The following is a 17476-nucleotide window of genomic DNA, read 5'->3' on the forward strand; positions in this document are numbered from 1 at the left end:
TAGCCATTTTAATGCTTGGTGGTCTGTTTGAATAATGAATTTTTTTCCTAGTAGATATTGCCGTAATCTTTTTACTCCCCAAACAATTGCTAATAATTCTTTTTCTGTAGTGCTGTAATTCGTTTCCGCTTTATTTAATGTTCTAGAAATATAACAAACGGGATGTCCGTCTTGAGAAAGCACTGCACCAATACCTGTATTACTTGCGTCTGTGGTTAAGGTGAATTCTTTCTCATAATCTGGATATCGTAATACTGGTGATGAACATAAGAGTTTCTTTAATGCATTGAAACTTTCTTCACATTGATTTGTCCAATTGAATGGTTGATCTTTCTTTGTTAATTCTATTAAGGGTTTAGCTACTGTTGAGTAGTTCATGATAAACTTCCTGTAGTATCCTGAGAGACCGAGAAATGATTTAACTTGTTTTTCATTCATTGGTTGTTTAAAGTTTTGAACTGCTTCTATTTTATTTGGGTTTGGTTTGACTCCTTCTGATGTAATTAGATGTCCTAGATATTCTAATTCTGGCCTTAAGAATTCACATTTGTCTGGTTGAAGTTTCAACCCAGTTGCTCTTAATCTGTCGAACAATGTAGTTAAATTTTTATTGTGTTCTTGTAATGTTCTTCCGAATACAACGATATCGTCGAGATAGGCAAAACAAATTTTTCCGATGAGCCCTCTCAATGCTGTATCAATCATTCGTTGAAATGTTGCGGGTGCATTTTTAAGTCCAAATGGCATTCTGTTAAAATGAAAATGTCCATCAGATGTAGAAAAACCTGTATATTTTTTTGACTCTTCTTCCATTGGGATTTGGTGAAATCCAGAACTCAAATCAAGTGCTGAAAAATACTTTGCTTTTCCCAAATGGTCGATAATATCTTCGATTATCGGTAAAGGATATGCATCTAAATCAGTTTTGTCATTAAGTTTTCTGAAATCTATCACCACACGCCATTTCGTTATACCTGATGCGTCTTTCTTTTTTGGTACTATCCACAAAGGTGAATTGTACGGCGTGTTAGAATGAGAGATTATGTTTTTCATTATCATATCATTTACCTGAGTATTTGCTTCATTGCGATGTACTTCTGGTGCGCGATATTGTCGTTCATTTACAGGTATATTGTCCTTTAATATTATTCGATGTGAAGCAAGGTTGGTACAAGGTAAAGGATCTCCTGGAAGTCCAAAAATGTCGTGATACATTGTGATTATTTTCTCTATTCCTTCTTTGTTTTCCATTTCTATGTGATCAAGCCTAACATTCTCCTTTAATAACTTAAGTCGTTTATTAAACTCTTCTATTGTTAATGCATGAATAACTTCTCTTCTATCTGGTAGTGTCTTTATGTGTTTGTATTTGATTTCTTCTTTACGAATTTGCATTGGTTCGTTTGTTGGGTTACATAAAGGTACTTTTATTTCAGAATTGCGAATGCGAAAAATTCCATCAGGTACATAGGGGCAATCTTCTATAATTATATCCCCATGTTTCTTATGTATTTCTATAGTAATTAGTTGAATAGAATTTTCTGGTAAAATAATCGTGTCAGTTTCTAAAGTGTGTGTTATCTTATCTAGAGTGAGACTATTGTTACAAAGATTAAAATTGTAATTTCGTAAAAACGGTAACCCAATTATTCCATCTTCTGGCATTGGAAAATCGTTTGGAACAATTAGAAATACATGTGTTTTTTCTTGAAATGTTAAATTTACTATTTCCGTGGTTGTGTGAGTGTCCTTACCCATTTTAAATGTTTTTATACTACTTTCTTTTTTACAGTTTTCATCAATCAATTGTTCTTTAATTAAATTAACTGATGCTCCACTATCTACTAATAATCTGGCTGGTCGTACTGTTCCTGATAGGTTTCCTCGTATTGAAACGAGTTGTCCTGAGATGGTTGATACTCGGTTTCCTCTATCGTGTTTAGTTCGTCTATGTCTGATTCTGTCTCCGTCTCTGGTGTTTCTAAAGACAGGTGGTTCACTCTTTGAGGTGGTCGGTTTGTGGAAGTTCCCGAAGGAAAATTTTTTTGTTTAGCATAACATTGGTTTTCGTTGTGTCCTAATTTTTTACAAAAGCTACATTGCATTAAAAGTCTTTGTTGTAGTGGGATGTTATGGTTTGGAACCTTTTTATCAAATGATTGATATTTTGATCGGAATTCTGGTTTTGGAACAGGAATCAAATTTTTTTTAAAGTTTGTAGTTGTCGCAGGTTGTGATCTTGCAATTGGTTTGTTTCTTATCTTATTTCTTTCTATTAACCAAACTTCAGATTGAATAGCTAATTGTTGAGCTTCTCTGATATCTTTAGGATTTTTTGATAATACCTTATCAGAAATGTCTTCCCGTAAATTTAAAATGTATTTTTCTAAAATGGTTTGCTCCTCGTTGTTTATGGATATTTTTCTCTCCAAATTAGTTGGGTATTTTGCTTGTACAGCATACAAAAGTTCGTTTCTCTTTTGATTGAATCTTATGTTGTAATTTTGGGTAGATTCTCCAGATCCTTGGATAACTTGAGCTAATTTTGTTCTATGTGTTTCTAAGGAACCTGTTGCCCCGAAATTAGTTCTTAAAACTTCGAATAATTCTTCGTAAGTTTCGATATTTAGAAATCTAATTGCTTTTTCTGCTTCTCCTTCTATTCTTTCGGATATAATCCAATTTAACAATATTCCTGGATTACTACATTGTTTTTTAATTTTTTTTATTAATGTAATAAATGATTCTGCACCTATGTCGTCTTGTCCGTTGAATTTCTTTATTAATTTTACTGCGTCTCTTGCTGGGATTAAATCGAGATGAATTTCTTCCGTTTTGTTTGTACTGTGTAAAGTGTCATCTTTTGTTTGTTTTGTGTCATGTTCAGTCGTATTGGATTCTTCGTCAGATCGGAGTAAATTAAAATTTGCGGCTAAAGAAGAGATTTCTTCTTTTCTTTGATTAACTGCTAACTCTATTCTTTCCATTCTGTCTACAATAGCTTGAAGAGTGTTTTTTATCTCTCCTGTATTTGATTCACTCATTTTTATAAGTGTATAAGTGTATAAGTGTATGAAAAAGTTTATATATTTTATAAAATGTTATATTTTTTATTAAATGACGAGTGTAAATGTCGCGTCACGATAATAAATAATCAATAGCAAAATTTTACAAATAATAAATCCGTAGAATAATTATTGTAATATAAATACATTCATAGAAAAATCTAACGTTTTAATGTTAAAATATTATTTACGTGATTTTTGTAAACGTTGAAAAGATGATCCTTGAGATGTATGACTGCTAATGATGAGCAAGACCTTTGAGTTGGATGATGTTCCTGGATGATCCGTAGAAGTCCGGGTAACAGCAAGGATGTTCCAACTTATGTTCCTGGCAGTTGATGATGTCACGCCTTTTCGAGTTTATTCTCGAGGAGTTACTGTCAAACCTACTTAATTCAGCCTGATTACGTATTCTCCTGATTTGTTCTTTTATTCCCAGGATAGAACAACGTATTGTTCAATTGAGAATCCTGGCAGGATCGCCAAATTTTTATGTCACGAAGTGAAATAAATAAACAACTTAAATAACTTATGTTTTTTTTTATTGATTAAAGATCAGACTTTTGTCGTAACAAAAGTCAGTCTATTCGTAGGTATAGTGTTAGGTACAATGCTGTTAGATGGTGGGTGAGCTTGGTATTTAACCCATCAATTGTTACTCAATCCCTTGATTCTAAACCTTATCTTATTTAATATAAATTAGGTTACTTAAATACAGAGTTTCGGCTGTTTTCCTAAAATTACCAAATTGACATAAAAATAAGTAGTTCAAGGGTTTACAAATACAAAAGTTTTACACGTGCGTTACAAATGCTCTAAAATAACGCAGATTTCACAGTCAAGCATATAGGAATGATATTATGTGTATTTACAAAACCGTATCATATATCTGAATATTTATCGAGTTTCTTCTATTTGACACATTTTTTATATGTAGAAAGTTTGCTACAAACTTGTTGCAATATGACTGTAAATTGTTTGTCCTTATTTATAAAATAGAATTCTGTATTTTATCCTGTAATTATACTGTATTTTCATTTTTTATTTCATTTATTTCATTTATTTCATTTATTATTCGAAAAAATCAATAACTTCATTTCTAAATAAATATTTAATCATTATTTTTTTTTTTTATAGAAATTAAGACATTCAAAGATTTGAAATTCAATAACATAAAAGAATATTATTATAAAACATGAAGATATCGATCACTCCGAGACATGTTTTATATTAATTGAAACTTGCTACTTTGCTACTCTAACTTCTTCAAAAATTATTTTCATCATTACGATTATTCATTTCTAGAATTTTCAACTAAAATTCTTCAATTTTTTTTATAAATTTTTGAAAAAGTTCTTTGTAAATTTTCAAATTCTTTTGTTTACAATTTAATTTTACAAAATTTCGATTATTCTGACATTCTTCAATTAAATATATTGGAAATTAAAAACTTCAAATAAATAGAAAAAATTCCATTGAGAAAAATTAATTCTATAGAATTTTTAATTAAAAGTATCAAAAGTTCAAATTTTCAAAGATTTTAATTTGACGTTCATTTTTAAATCAATATTTATTAGAAAATTCTACGAGAATTCAATTATTTAATTATAAAAATAACTATTTTATTAAACAATTAATTATTTCTTAAAATTAAATTTTCATAAAGAATTTTAACAACAAATTTTTAAATAATTAAATTCTCTTGACAAATTTTAATAAAATTTTAAAGAATTATTGCATTTTTCGAGAAGTTTGATGAAAATTGTATTAAAAATAATTGAAATTCTTCGATGAAAATAATTGAATCCTCAAAAGAAATTTTATAATTTATGAAAATAATTAAATTCTTAAAATAAATTTTAGTAAAAATTATTTAAGTAATTGAATTCCTGTGATGAATTTTAGTCACATTTTTTTAAATAATTTATTTCCTACGAAGAACATTATTGATTATGAAAATAATTTAATGCTTGTAAAGAATTTTATTATATGTATGAAAATAATTGAATTTGCAAAGAATTTTATTGAAATTCAAAAAAATAATTGGATTTTAGAGAAAAATTTTATTATTTATGAAAATAATTGAATTCCTGCAAAGAATTTTATTTAAATTCCTAAAAATGCTTAAATTTCTGGTAAGAGTTTTGTTATATTTATAAAGATAATTTAATTCTTGAGAAGATTTTCTTTAAAATTTTTTAAAAAAATTGAATTTCTTCAAAGAATTTTATTATACTTTTGAAAATAATTGGATTCTTGTGATGAATATTGTTATTCATGAAAGTAATTGAATTTTGGAAAGAATTTGACTAAAATTCTGAAAAATAATTAAATTTCTCTTAAGAATTTTATTATTTATAGAGATATAATTGCATTATTGGCAAAATTTTCGTTAAAATTATTGAAAATAATTGAATTCTTGTGATAAATATTATTAGTATTTATAAATTTAATTAAAATTTTGTAAAGAATTTTACTAAAATTCTTAAAAATAATTGAATTTCTGCGAAGAATTTTGCTATTTATAAAGATAATTAAATTCTTGACAAGATTTTCGTTAAAATTCTTAAAAATAAATGAATTCTTGTGATGAAAATCATTTATGAAAATAATTGAATTTTTCAAAAAATTGTATATTAAAATTCTTTAAAATAATTAAATTTCTGAAAAGAATTTTGCTATTTATAAAGATAATTGAAATTTTGACGAGAATTTTCGTAAACTTTTAAAAATAATTAGATTTCTGCGAAGAATTTTATTAAAATTATTTTGAAGAAAATTGATTTGTTACCCAAAGAATTTCATTAGAATTTTTTAAAATAATTTTATTCTTTAAAGAAATTTAATTAAAAATGTATTGAAAATAAAACTTAAATTATAATAAATAAATTGTAGCAAAGGTTATTAAAATAATTAAAATTCTTTGATAAATTTTAATAAATTTTTTGAGAATAATAACTTTTTTCGAGGAATTCTATTAAAATTGTATTAAAAATAATTTAAATTCAGCATTGAGTTTTATTATTTATGAAAATAATTTAATCCCTGTAAAAAATGTTATTATTTATAAAAATAATTGAATAATATATGAGAATAATTTGTAAATAATTGAATTCCTGTGAAAATTTTATTTTTTATGAAAATAATTAAATGTTTGCATAGAATTTTATTAAAAAATTTTTTAACTAACTGAATTCTTTTAGGAATTTTTATTGAAGTAGTAGATATTAAAAATCATTGAATATAGAAAAGTTTTTTTTAAAATAATTAAAATTTTGACAAGAATTTTATGAAATTTTTTGAAAATAATTGAATTTGTAAGAAGAATTTTACTACTTTTGAAAATAATTGAATTTCTGCAATCATTTGTATTTGCTTTAAAATTCAATTTGTTTTAGTGTTTTTAACTAAAATTCTTCTATAAATCCATTATTTTTAATAATCAATTAAATATATATTAAAAAATTTAACTAATTTAAGAAGAATTTTAGTTTAAAATTTTTTTTTTAAATCTTAATATTTTACTATTTCTAATTAAATTCATTTAAAATTGAAATTTTACAATATTTAAATTGCAAACGCAATTTTTTTAAAATTGAATTAATTTTGAAATATTTAGGTGAAATTAGATTTCAAGAATAAACTTTAGAAAACAACAATTTTCCAGGATTTCGATCAAAATTCCCTGACTTTTCCAGATTTTTCAAGGTTTATAAAATTTCCTGACATTTCCAGATTTTCCAGGTTTGCTTAGCAACCCTATTTGATGTAAAATATATTTAATAAAATGATTTATTTAAATTCTTTATATTTTTTTGTATTTTTAAATATTGTACCTATTTTAACAAATTTTATACTATTATTTAAATTTGTTTAATATTGATTATTCTTTTTAAAAGTTAGCCTTTCTTTTTTTTTTAGAGAAAAAAACACATATTTTATAGGGCGAAGATTTTTGTTCTCTATAGAAGAAACAATGAGATAGTCTCTATTTTTTACCCCTTGTGTCAGTCAGCTGCCCCATTTCTTATAAGAGAGGAGATAAAACAAAATAAGGAAGAAATAAAAAGAAGGAATGAATCGCTCTTGACTTGAAGTACAAATGGTCTAGATATCTACTTCAAGACCCTTTTTGCGTGTGTGAATCTATATCACAACATAAAAATCGAATAAGCACTAAACTTTAATTGAGAATTAGTCTTACATAAACATTATATACATATTATTTTCCTAAATTTCCTAAGAAAATAATCAGGTTTATTTATAAAAAATTTCAAAAGAATTACATAAGATTTATAGATTTTAATTTATTATTTACTTTTTATCATCCCCTCGCTGAAATAATTCATATTATGTAATCTATTATTTAATTTAATATAAAGCTCCGAGTAATTTAAGGTAAAGAATGTGACTTTAAATATTTATTTTCCATTACAATAATTCTGTTCCAATTAGATATCTACATTTAATATATGTATTATTTACTTCCTTTAGTTCTGCTTAAATTGTTATTATTATTATTATTATTCAGTAGATTATTAACAGACGTATGCTATTGATTTTTTAATTGAGTTATTACAATTTAGTTGCTTTTATTAGATTAAGTAATCCTTGTTCGATGTGAATAAAATTATTTGTATGAAATTATTTTTATAAAAGTTAATGAAATGGGCTTCAAATACTGAATATAATTGGTTTAAATACAAATGGGACTGAATTTAGAAATAACTTCAAATATAATAAATTTAAATAAGTGCAAATTTTGAAGAAAAACAATTGGCTTTCAGTGTTATAAATCTAATATAGTAAATCGTATAGGAAATCGTAAAAAAGTAGTAAATAGTAGATTTTAGTAGATGAATGCGAAACCATATGAATCAAATAAATATTTTCTCACTGTAAGTGACGAACCAAATCGTGTTTATAACTAACAAATCTAAACCATCCCGAATTTTTTCCGAACACAATAACAATGTATATCTTCCTCGTATTTACTATATATATAATAAATGATACGTTCGTTAATTAAATTTAACAGTAAACTACATTATCAGCCTTTCACGTAAAATTGCTAATACATAATATACAATTTGAAGGATGGAGCAGTAATGCATAATTTATATATAAATTGGTAGCAATTTCATGAGCATAATGAGTCCTTATGACAAGGAAATTGGATTTTAGGGTGTTTGGACAAGTCAGCGGTTTGGACAATATTCAATCTATATTATTGCAACATAACCCCCAATACCAAAATTTTCTCTTTCCCTGTTCCCTGGCTGCGAGAGCCGTCGAGAGATGTTTGCTGCTGTGGATGAGGCGCTATACTTAATATCACACCCACGTGTATCCTATTCAAGTCGAGTGCAACTTCTATATTCAAAGATAAGAGAAATGGGGTCACAGATACTTAAGGAGACCTTTTCTCAACTACCAGAGTGGGAATGATCTAATTAAATGATTTTTTTATAAATCAAGATAAGTCAATTTCAACAAGTTCTACATATTATTCCATATCATTATTTACGCAACTACCACTCCTATATATGTGTATAGAATACAATCAATTATTTTAAATACTCTCTGTATATGTGTACATATTTAAATGTTTTCATTTAGCGGATGTTTTCAATTCAATTATATTCCGTATGGTACATGAAAGATTAAATTTCTGCACCCAGAGAAATGGTATATTTGTCTCAGAATCAACTAGACTTTTTATTTGTTTCAAATAAATTTTATTTGGTTTAAATAAAATTTTTATTTAAAACAAATAAAAAGTCTAGTTGGTTCTGAGACAAATATACGTTTATTTAACTCAAATAAAATATATTTGGTTTAAATAATATTTTTCTCTGGGTGTGAATATGCGATTGGTTTATAATATAGAATATTCATTTTCTGGTAAGAGCGCCAAGGTAATGCTAATGAAATCAAAAATACCTTTATAAACGATAACCACGCACTAATATGTTTTTTAAAATAGAAAATTATTACTCATTTTCCATTTCAGAGCACAGTTTTCTTGAAAGTATCAAAATTGATACCCAATGGGATCAAAATAATACTAAAAATTAAGAACAAATTAGGATTTGATTCACGTTTTGGTATAAATTCGTTACAATTTGATACTTTTACAGGGTTGGTTGCCACGCATTTGCTTTTTTTAAATTTCCTGACTTCTCTAGGCTCTCCAGGTTAAAAAAAGGCATTTTTCCAGGTTTTTAAAACGAAAATTATTCAAAAACATTAATAACTTCATTTTTAAATAAATATTTAATCATTATTTTTTTATAGAAATTAAGATATTCAAAAATTTGAAATTCAATAATTCAAACTTGCTACTTTGTTACTGCAACTTCTTCAGAAATTATTTTCATCATTACGATTATTCTTTTCTAGAATTTTCAACTAAAATTCTTCAATTTTTTAAAAATAATTTTTGAAAAAGTTCTTTGTGAATTTTTGAATTCTTGTTTACAATTTAATTTTACGAAATTTCGATTATTCTGACATTCTTCAATTAAATATATTAGAAATTAAAAACTTCAAATAATTAAAAAGAAATTCCATTAAACTTATTGAGAAAAGATAATTCTATAGAATTCTTAATTAAAAGTATGAAAAGTTCAAATTTTCAAAGATTTTAATTTGAAATTCATTTTTAAATCAATATTTATTAGAAAATTCTACGAGAATTCAATTATTTAATTATAAAAATAACTATTTTATTAAACAATTGATTATTTCTTAAAATTGAATTTTCATTAAGAATTTTATCAACAAATTTGTAAATAATTGACAATTTTTAATAATATTTTTAAGAATAATTGCATTTTTCGAGAAATTAGATGAAAATTGGATTAAAAATAATTGAAAATTCTTCAATGAAAATAATTGAAACATCAAAAAAAATTTTATTATTTATGAAAATAATTAAATTCTTCAAATGAATTTTAGTAAAAATTATTTAAGTAATTGAATTCGTATGAAGAATTTTAGTCAATATTTTTTTTTAAATAATTTAATTCCTACTGAGAATTTTAATTGATTATAAAAATAATTTAATGCTTGTAAAGAATTTTATTATGTGTAAAAATAATTGAATTTTTCAAAGAATTTTAGTAAAATTACTAAAAATAATTGTATTTCTGCATAAAATTTTTTTACATTTGAAAATAATTGAATTCTTGTTATGGATATTGTTTTATTTATGAAAATAATTGAATTTCGGAGAATAATTTTATGATTTGTGAAAATAATTTAATTCCTGTAATGAATTTTATTAAAATTCCTAAAAATGATTAAATTTCTGTGAAGAGTTTTGTTATACATATTTATAAAGATAATTTAATTCTTGACAAGATTTTCTTTAAAATTTTTGTAAATAATTGAATTTATGGGAAGAATTTGTTTAATTTTGAAAATAATTGAATTCTTGTGATGAATATTATTATTTATAAAAATAATTGAATTCTGTATAGAATTTTTCTTGAAATTTCTAAAAATAATTGAATTTCTCTTAAGAATTTTTTTTTATAAAGATAATTGAATTGTTAACAAGATTTTCGTTAAATTTCTTGAAAATAATTGAATTCTTGTGATGAATATTATTATTTATAAAAATAATTGAATTTTGCAAAAAATTTTATTAAAATTCTTTAAAATAATTAAATTTCTGAGAAGAATTTTGCTATTTATAAAAATAATTAAAATGTTGACGTAAATTTTTGAAAATTTTTAAACATAATTGGATTTCTGTGAAGAATTTTATTAAAATTATTTTGAAGAAAATTGAATTGTTACACAAAGAATTTCATTAAAATTTTTGAAAATAATTTTATTCTTTAAAGAAATTTAATTAAAAATGTATTGAAAATAAAACTTAAATTCTAATAAATAAATTGTAGCAAAGGTTATTAGAATAATTAAATTTTTTTAATAAATTTTAATAAAATTTTCAAGAATAATAACTTTTTTCGAGGAATTCCATTAAAATTGTATTAAAAATAAATGAAATTCAGCATTGAATTTTATTATTTATGAAAATAGTAATAGATATTAAAAATCATTTAATTGAGGAAAGCTTTTGAAAATAAATAAAATTTTACCAAGAATTTTATGAAAATTTTTGAAAATAATTGAATTATTTCTGAGAAGAATTTTACTACTTTTGAAAATAATTGAATTTCTGCAATCATTTGCCATTGCTTCAAAATTAAATTTGATTTAGTGTTTTTAGTGTTTTCGATGAAATTGCGATAATATATTTAAAAAGGAAAAGAAAACAATTGACGAGATTAATGTTTTAATTATCATAAATACCTCATACCTTGTCAGCCTGTAGGTATCTCCATCTTCATCTTTGGCTCGCCTTCGAACATGTCAGAAACACCAACACACACACACACGAGCTTAAAAATTTCCGAACTGTAAATTTAGTGAAAGAAAAAAATTCTACGACTAATAAACGATCGCGATTTAAAAAAACATTTGAAAACTCCCGAACAAAAAAATTTTTTTTAGAATAAAAAAATTGTTGAATTGCTTATAAAATTTTCACCAATCGAGATTTAAAATTAATCGAACACTCCCGAAATTGTGGACTCTGAAACAGAAAAAAATATTTGATATATAAATATCGTGTGGAGGAAAATTTTAAAACACAATATAAACATTAATAATGGACATGTACACCGAAAGCTATGAATATTAACCAGCATTGTGACAATACGCGAGGGGTTGCATAACAATATGTCAACACTTTTTTTAATGTATTGTTTAATTTTTTATTTCAATTTATGTTTGAAGGTGCTCTCTTGTCTGAAATAACGAACGAAAAAGAAGTATTGCGTTCTAAAAAATTCACGTACATTTAATAAAATTTACGAAAACAATCCAGGTACCATGGTGTCATAAACCCATTCTTGAATAGGGACTTCAAACAATAGATGGACAACACCATTGTTTTGATTTTGAAGTTGGTAATCTTTGAGACAATCACCTTCTCTCTCTAAACATTTCGACTATATGAAATAAGACCTCTTCATTTCTTACAAATATACCACCAAACAAAATTTTTGTAAATTAAATTTTAACGTTAAAGTTTTTTTGTTTAAAACAAAAATTAAATTTTGAAAAATTTATAAATTTTTTGAAGCTAAAATCTTTACACAATTGTCCGTAAATGGTCCGTAATTTTTAATTTTTGGTCCGTAAAGTTTGTATTTTTAAATACTTTCACTGGTTCGACCCCTGAAAATATCTAATTTTAAAATTTAATTTCCAAAATTAATGGGTTGCTGATATGTAACTCCTTAAGGAGGTCAGTATCATGTTCATATAATTTGAAATAACAATTTAAAATTGAAAACAATAGAATATAAATAATTTTCTCATTTGTATTATAATCAAAAACAGAAAAAATATCGTATATGATATTGTTTTTATTTTTGAAAATTAAGTATCAGCTTTGACACATTTTTGACAAATCTATCACCAGGGAACACCATCGATAATATCATTCAATACATAAATATGATTATCATTCCCAATTATAGAAAATGACATCAAAATAACTATTGATGAGCTCTGAAATAAATTGACTATTAAATTATAAATATTTGATGAAGGTAATAATAATTTCTATAAATTACTTCCCTATACACTTTGCGGAATTAGAAAATTGTATATAATCATGTATAATAAATCAAATTATGGTGTTATACTCAGTAGAATGTTTTCCTCCACAGTTTAATATCATTTGAATGCATAATTGTCAGAAACACAATTACAACAACTTGTGGTTATCATTAATATCGTTTCAACTCATGGCTTTCATTAATGATGAGCCAACTCGTGCTCAATTATATTATATATTATAATTGCAAAAAAAAAAATCACCTACTCTATTCCATTATAAAATATTTCAAGCGACGACGACAAATTTTGTCATCGCTTGAAATATTAATTATTAATTATAAATATTAATTTCCAAATAATTTTATTTTCAATGCGGTTTCTTTTTTTCTAATTTTGGATTAATTACTCTTTGTAATAATTAAACCGACAAAAATTCATTTCAGTTCAACAAGAATCGACATCTAAAAGTAATTTACAAACAGTGCTCACAACGTTTTTCGTTTTATTGAACCAATACTGTCCGAAGCCTCAATTGATTTATTAAAGGCAAGTCGTAGAACTGCTTTTCCTATCATTTAACAGTCCAATCCTTTAAATCTTGTGAAAAATCAATTTAGTTTACTTTCCAAGATGTTCTTGAGTATTAAATCAACTTTCAATGAAAAAAAAAAATCCAATCAAAGATAAAAAGAATTTTAATAACAGATTTCATTGGCTCAAAGCTTTAATTTAATTTAAAAAAATGTAGCGTATTTCGAAAAATTAATAATCGAAAATTTTAAATGAAAAAGAAATTTTTTAATTTGAAAATAGCGTAAAAGTAAGTAAAGCAATATTTACAATTTCTCTATTAATATTTTATTACTTTCTTCTTTTTAGTGTTTTATCAATTTTCCTTCATATATCTCATTAGTAAATTATAATCTATCAGTTGATTTTTCAATTCCTTTCACAGCTTCTCCGTTATCCAATTAAATGTACCTTCGAATTGTTACTTTCATTTCTAATTAATACATGTACAAATATATATGGTTATCTAGATAAACTTTTGGGGTAATAATCGAGTAAAATACGGTTGATTGCTTTAATTTAATTAGCGAAAAACATTGTCAAAGCGATTAAAATTTTTACTTAATAAAATCAAAACTATAATTTGCAAATGTAGTCTCTCGTATATATCACTGTATTATTTTTGTTTTCGAAATTCGCTAAACATATGTGGCTCCAATTTGGATTATTAAAAAGAGTCTCAAAATTATTTTTATCAAAACAGTCCAATTCATGCCTTAAATAAAAACAATAACAATTTTTTTTACATTCTCATCATATGAGAAAGTATTTTTTTATAATAATTGATAATTTTCAACTCTATTATATAACTATTTTTGTTTCTAAAACGGTCAGTAAAAGTCCGTTTTTTTTAAAAAAAGGTCCGTAAAGTCCGTAATTTAATTGAAAAGCAACGAAAAGTTCGCAAATTGTACGATATAATTTGGAGAATTTTAGAAAAATTACAAATAATCGCAGAAATTCAATAATTTCCAAAAATAATAAAAACCTTCGCAAAAATTCAATTATGTTCAAAATTTTTTTTAAAAATTCTCGTCAAAATTTAAATTCTTTTTAGAAATAATAAAACTCTTCTCCGAAATTAAATTATTTTCAAAAATTTAAATAAAATTCTTGGCAAAAAATAATTAAATAATTATTTTCATAAAATAATTAAAATTTCGCAGGCATTCAACTATTTACAAATTTTCTATAAATTTCTTCGCAATAATTCAATTATTTTCATAAATAATAAAATTTTTACAAGAATTCGACTATTCTCGTAAATAATAAAATGCTTTTTAGGAATTCAATTATTTTCATAAACAATAAAAGTCATTGCAAAATTTCAATTATTTTTAATATACAATTTTAATCAAGTTCCTCAAAAAATGTAATTATTCTTAAAAATTAAAATTCGTCGAAACATATATGTGAAACAACAAATTATTTATAAAATTATTTATAATATTTGAATTATTAAAAACATTCAATTATTCAATAAATTATTTTTTTGCATTACAAATGCAGAAATTTAATTATGTTCAAAAATAATAAAATTCTTCTTAGGAATTCAATTATTTTCAACAAATAATAAAACTTTTTGCAGAATTTCAATTATTTTGAATACAATTTTAAACAAATTTCTTGAAAAATGTAATTATTTTTAAAAATTTTGTTAAAATTCGTCGAGAGAATTTACTTATTTAAAAATTTATTTGATAAAATTCTTCACGAGCATTTATTTTTAAGAAACATTCAATCAATTCATAAATTATTTATTTTTATATTTAAATAATTGAATTCTAGTAAATTTTTCTAATAAAAATTGATTTAAAAATAAATTTTAGTTAAAATTTTACATAATAATTGAATATTAAGAGCATTTTATGATAAATTTTTAGAAATAATTAAATTTAGAAAAGGTTTAATTTTAAAAATTGGCAAAATTTTAACTATATTTTCAAAAATACTCTACAATTCAATGATTTTCAATATCTACCAATTTAATAAAATTTTCTAGAAGAATTCAATTATTTAAAATAAAGTTAATTATTTTTATTAATAATAAAAATTTCACATGAATTCAATTATTTACAAATTTTTTTTATAAATTTCTTCGCAATAATTCAATTATTTTCATGAAAAAATAACATTTTTACAAGGATTTAATTATTTTCGCTAATAATGAAACTCATCGTAGAATTTCAATTATTTTTAATTTAATTTTAATTGAATTTCTCAAAAAATCTATAAGTATTCGTTAAAAATTTTATTAATCTCGTCGAAAGAATTTAATTATTAAAAAATTTGTTGATAAAATTCAATTTTATCAAAAATTCAATTATTCAATAAATTATATATTTTTGTATTTTAATAATTAAAATCCACTAGAATCTTCTAATAAAAACTGATTTAAAAATGAATTTTAGTTAAAACTTTTAGGTAATAATTGAAAATTAAAAGCATTATAGCACTAATTTTGGAAATCATTGCAGAAATTCAATTATTTTCAAACATAATAAAATTCTTAGTAAGAATTTAATTATATTCAAAATCTTTTTGAAAACTTCAATTATTTTTAAAAATAATAACATTTTTCTCCAAAATTCAATTATTTTAGAAAATTTTAATAAAATTCTTGGTAAAATTTTAATTATTTTCAAAAATTTTAATATAATTCTTGACAAAGTTTCAAAAATTTCCTTAAATATTTACTATTTTAATAAAATTTTCCAAAATTGTTTGTATTATATTTTTAAAATAATACTTTCTCATGTGATGAGAATGTAAAAATTAAATAGAAGACTACGCAATAATTCAATTATTTGTAAAAATAATGAAATTTTTTACAGGAATTCAATTATTTTCATAAATAATAAAATTCTTTTTAGGAATGGAATTATTTTCATAAATAATAAAATTCTTCGCAGAAATTCAATTATGTTCAAAATTTTTTTAATATTCTCGTAAAATTTCAATTATTTTTATAAATAACAAAAATTCTTCTCCGCAATTCAATTAGTTTCAAAAATTTTAATGAAATTCTTGGCAAAATTTTAATTATTTCCAAAATTTTCCTGCATTCAATAATTTTCAATATTTACTATTTTAATAAAAATTTTCAAAAGAATTCAATTATTTAAAAAACAATTTAATAAAATTCTAGGCAAACATTTAACAATTTTTATAAATAACATTTTTTACAAAGATCCAATTATTTCCATTAATAATAACATTTCTGGTAGGAATTCAATTTTCATAAACAATAAAATTCAATTATGTTCACAATTTTTTTTAAATTCTCCTCAAAATTTCAATTATTTTTAAAAATAATTCAATTTTTCTCCAAAATTCAATTATTTTCAAAAATGTTAATAAAATTCTTGGAAAAATTTCAATTTTTTCCACAAATGTTCCTCAATTCAATAATTTTCAATATCTACTATTTTCAAAAAATTTCCAAAAGAATTCAATTATTTATAAAAAGTTTAATATAATTCTAGGTTAACATTTAATTATTTTCGTAAATAATATTTTTTACAGAGATTCAATTATATTCATAAGTAATAAAATTTTTGTTAGGAATTCAATTATTTACATAAATTATAAGTAAATTTGACAAAATTCTTTATAAGAATTCAATTTTAAGAACCATTCAATTATTCAATAAATTATTAATTTTTGTATTTAAATAATTGAAATCTCCTAGAATTTTTTAAAATAAATTGATTGAAAAATGAATTTTAGTTAAAATTTTTAGGTAATTATTGAAAATTAAAAGCATTACAGCTTAAATTTTGGAAATTTTTGCAGAAATTCAATTATTTTCAAAAGAAAAAAAATTCTGCGTAAAAATTCAATTATTTCCATTAATATGTTAATGGAAATAAATTTTAATTAAAATTCAATTATGTTAAATTTGTTTTTAAATTTTCTTAAAAATCTCAATAAAATTCTACGCAATAAGTCAATTATTTTCAAAAAAAACTTAATGAAATTCTCCTCAAAAATTCAATTATTTTTAAAAGTAATAAAATTCTTCTCAGAATTTCAATTATATTTGAGAATTTAAAAAAAATTCTTGTCAAAACTTCAATTATTTTCATAAATAATAAAATTCTTTTTAGGAATTCTATTATTTTCATAATTAATAAAACTTATCGCAGAATTTCAATTATTTTTAATACAATTTTAATCGAATTTCTCGAAAAATGTAA

The 17476-nt window shown here is 22.9% G+C and overlaps 1 protein-coding gene and 1 long non-coding RNA gene across 2 annotated transcripts in view; one reads left to right on the forward strand and one right to left on the reverse strand.

Annotated features, from left to right (window-relative positions):
• Positions 1 to 17476, forward strand: part of LOC122500694 (GTP-binding protein Di-Ras2) — a 148436-nt gene that overhangs the window by 82618 nt on the left and 48342 nt on the right. The window lies entirely within an intron of this gene.
• Positions 11566 to 17476, reverse strand: part of LOC122500695 — a 45934-nt gene continuing 40023 nt past the window's right edge. The window contains exon 3 of the long non-coding RNA XR_006301506.1: positions 11566 to 11673. This is a non-coding gene — a long non-coding RNA (uncharacterized LOC122500695). The remainder of the gene's footprint in view (positions 11674 to 17476) is intronic.

Source organism: Leptopilina heterotoma, unplaced genomic scaffold (assembly GCF_015476425.1).
Source record: "Leptopilina heterotoma isolate Lh14 unplaced genomic scaffold, ASM1547642v1 Lhet_19, whole genome shotgun sequence".
In the NCBI taxonomy this organism is placed as follows: Eukaryota; Metazoa; Arthropoda; class Insecta; order Hymenoptera; family Figitidae; genus Leptopilina; species Leptopilina heterotoma.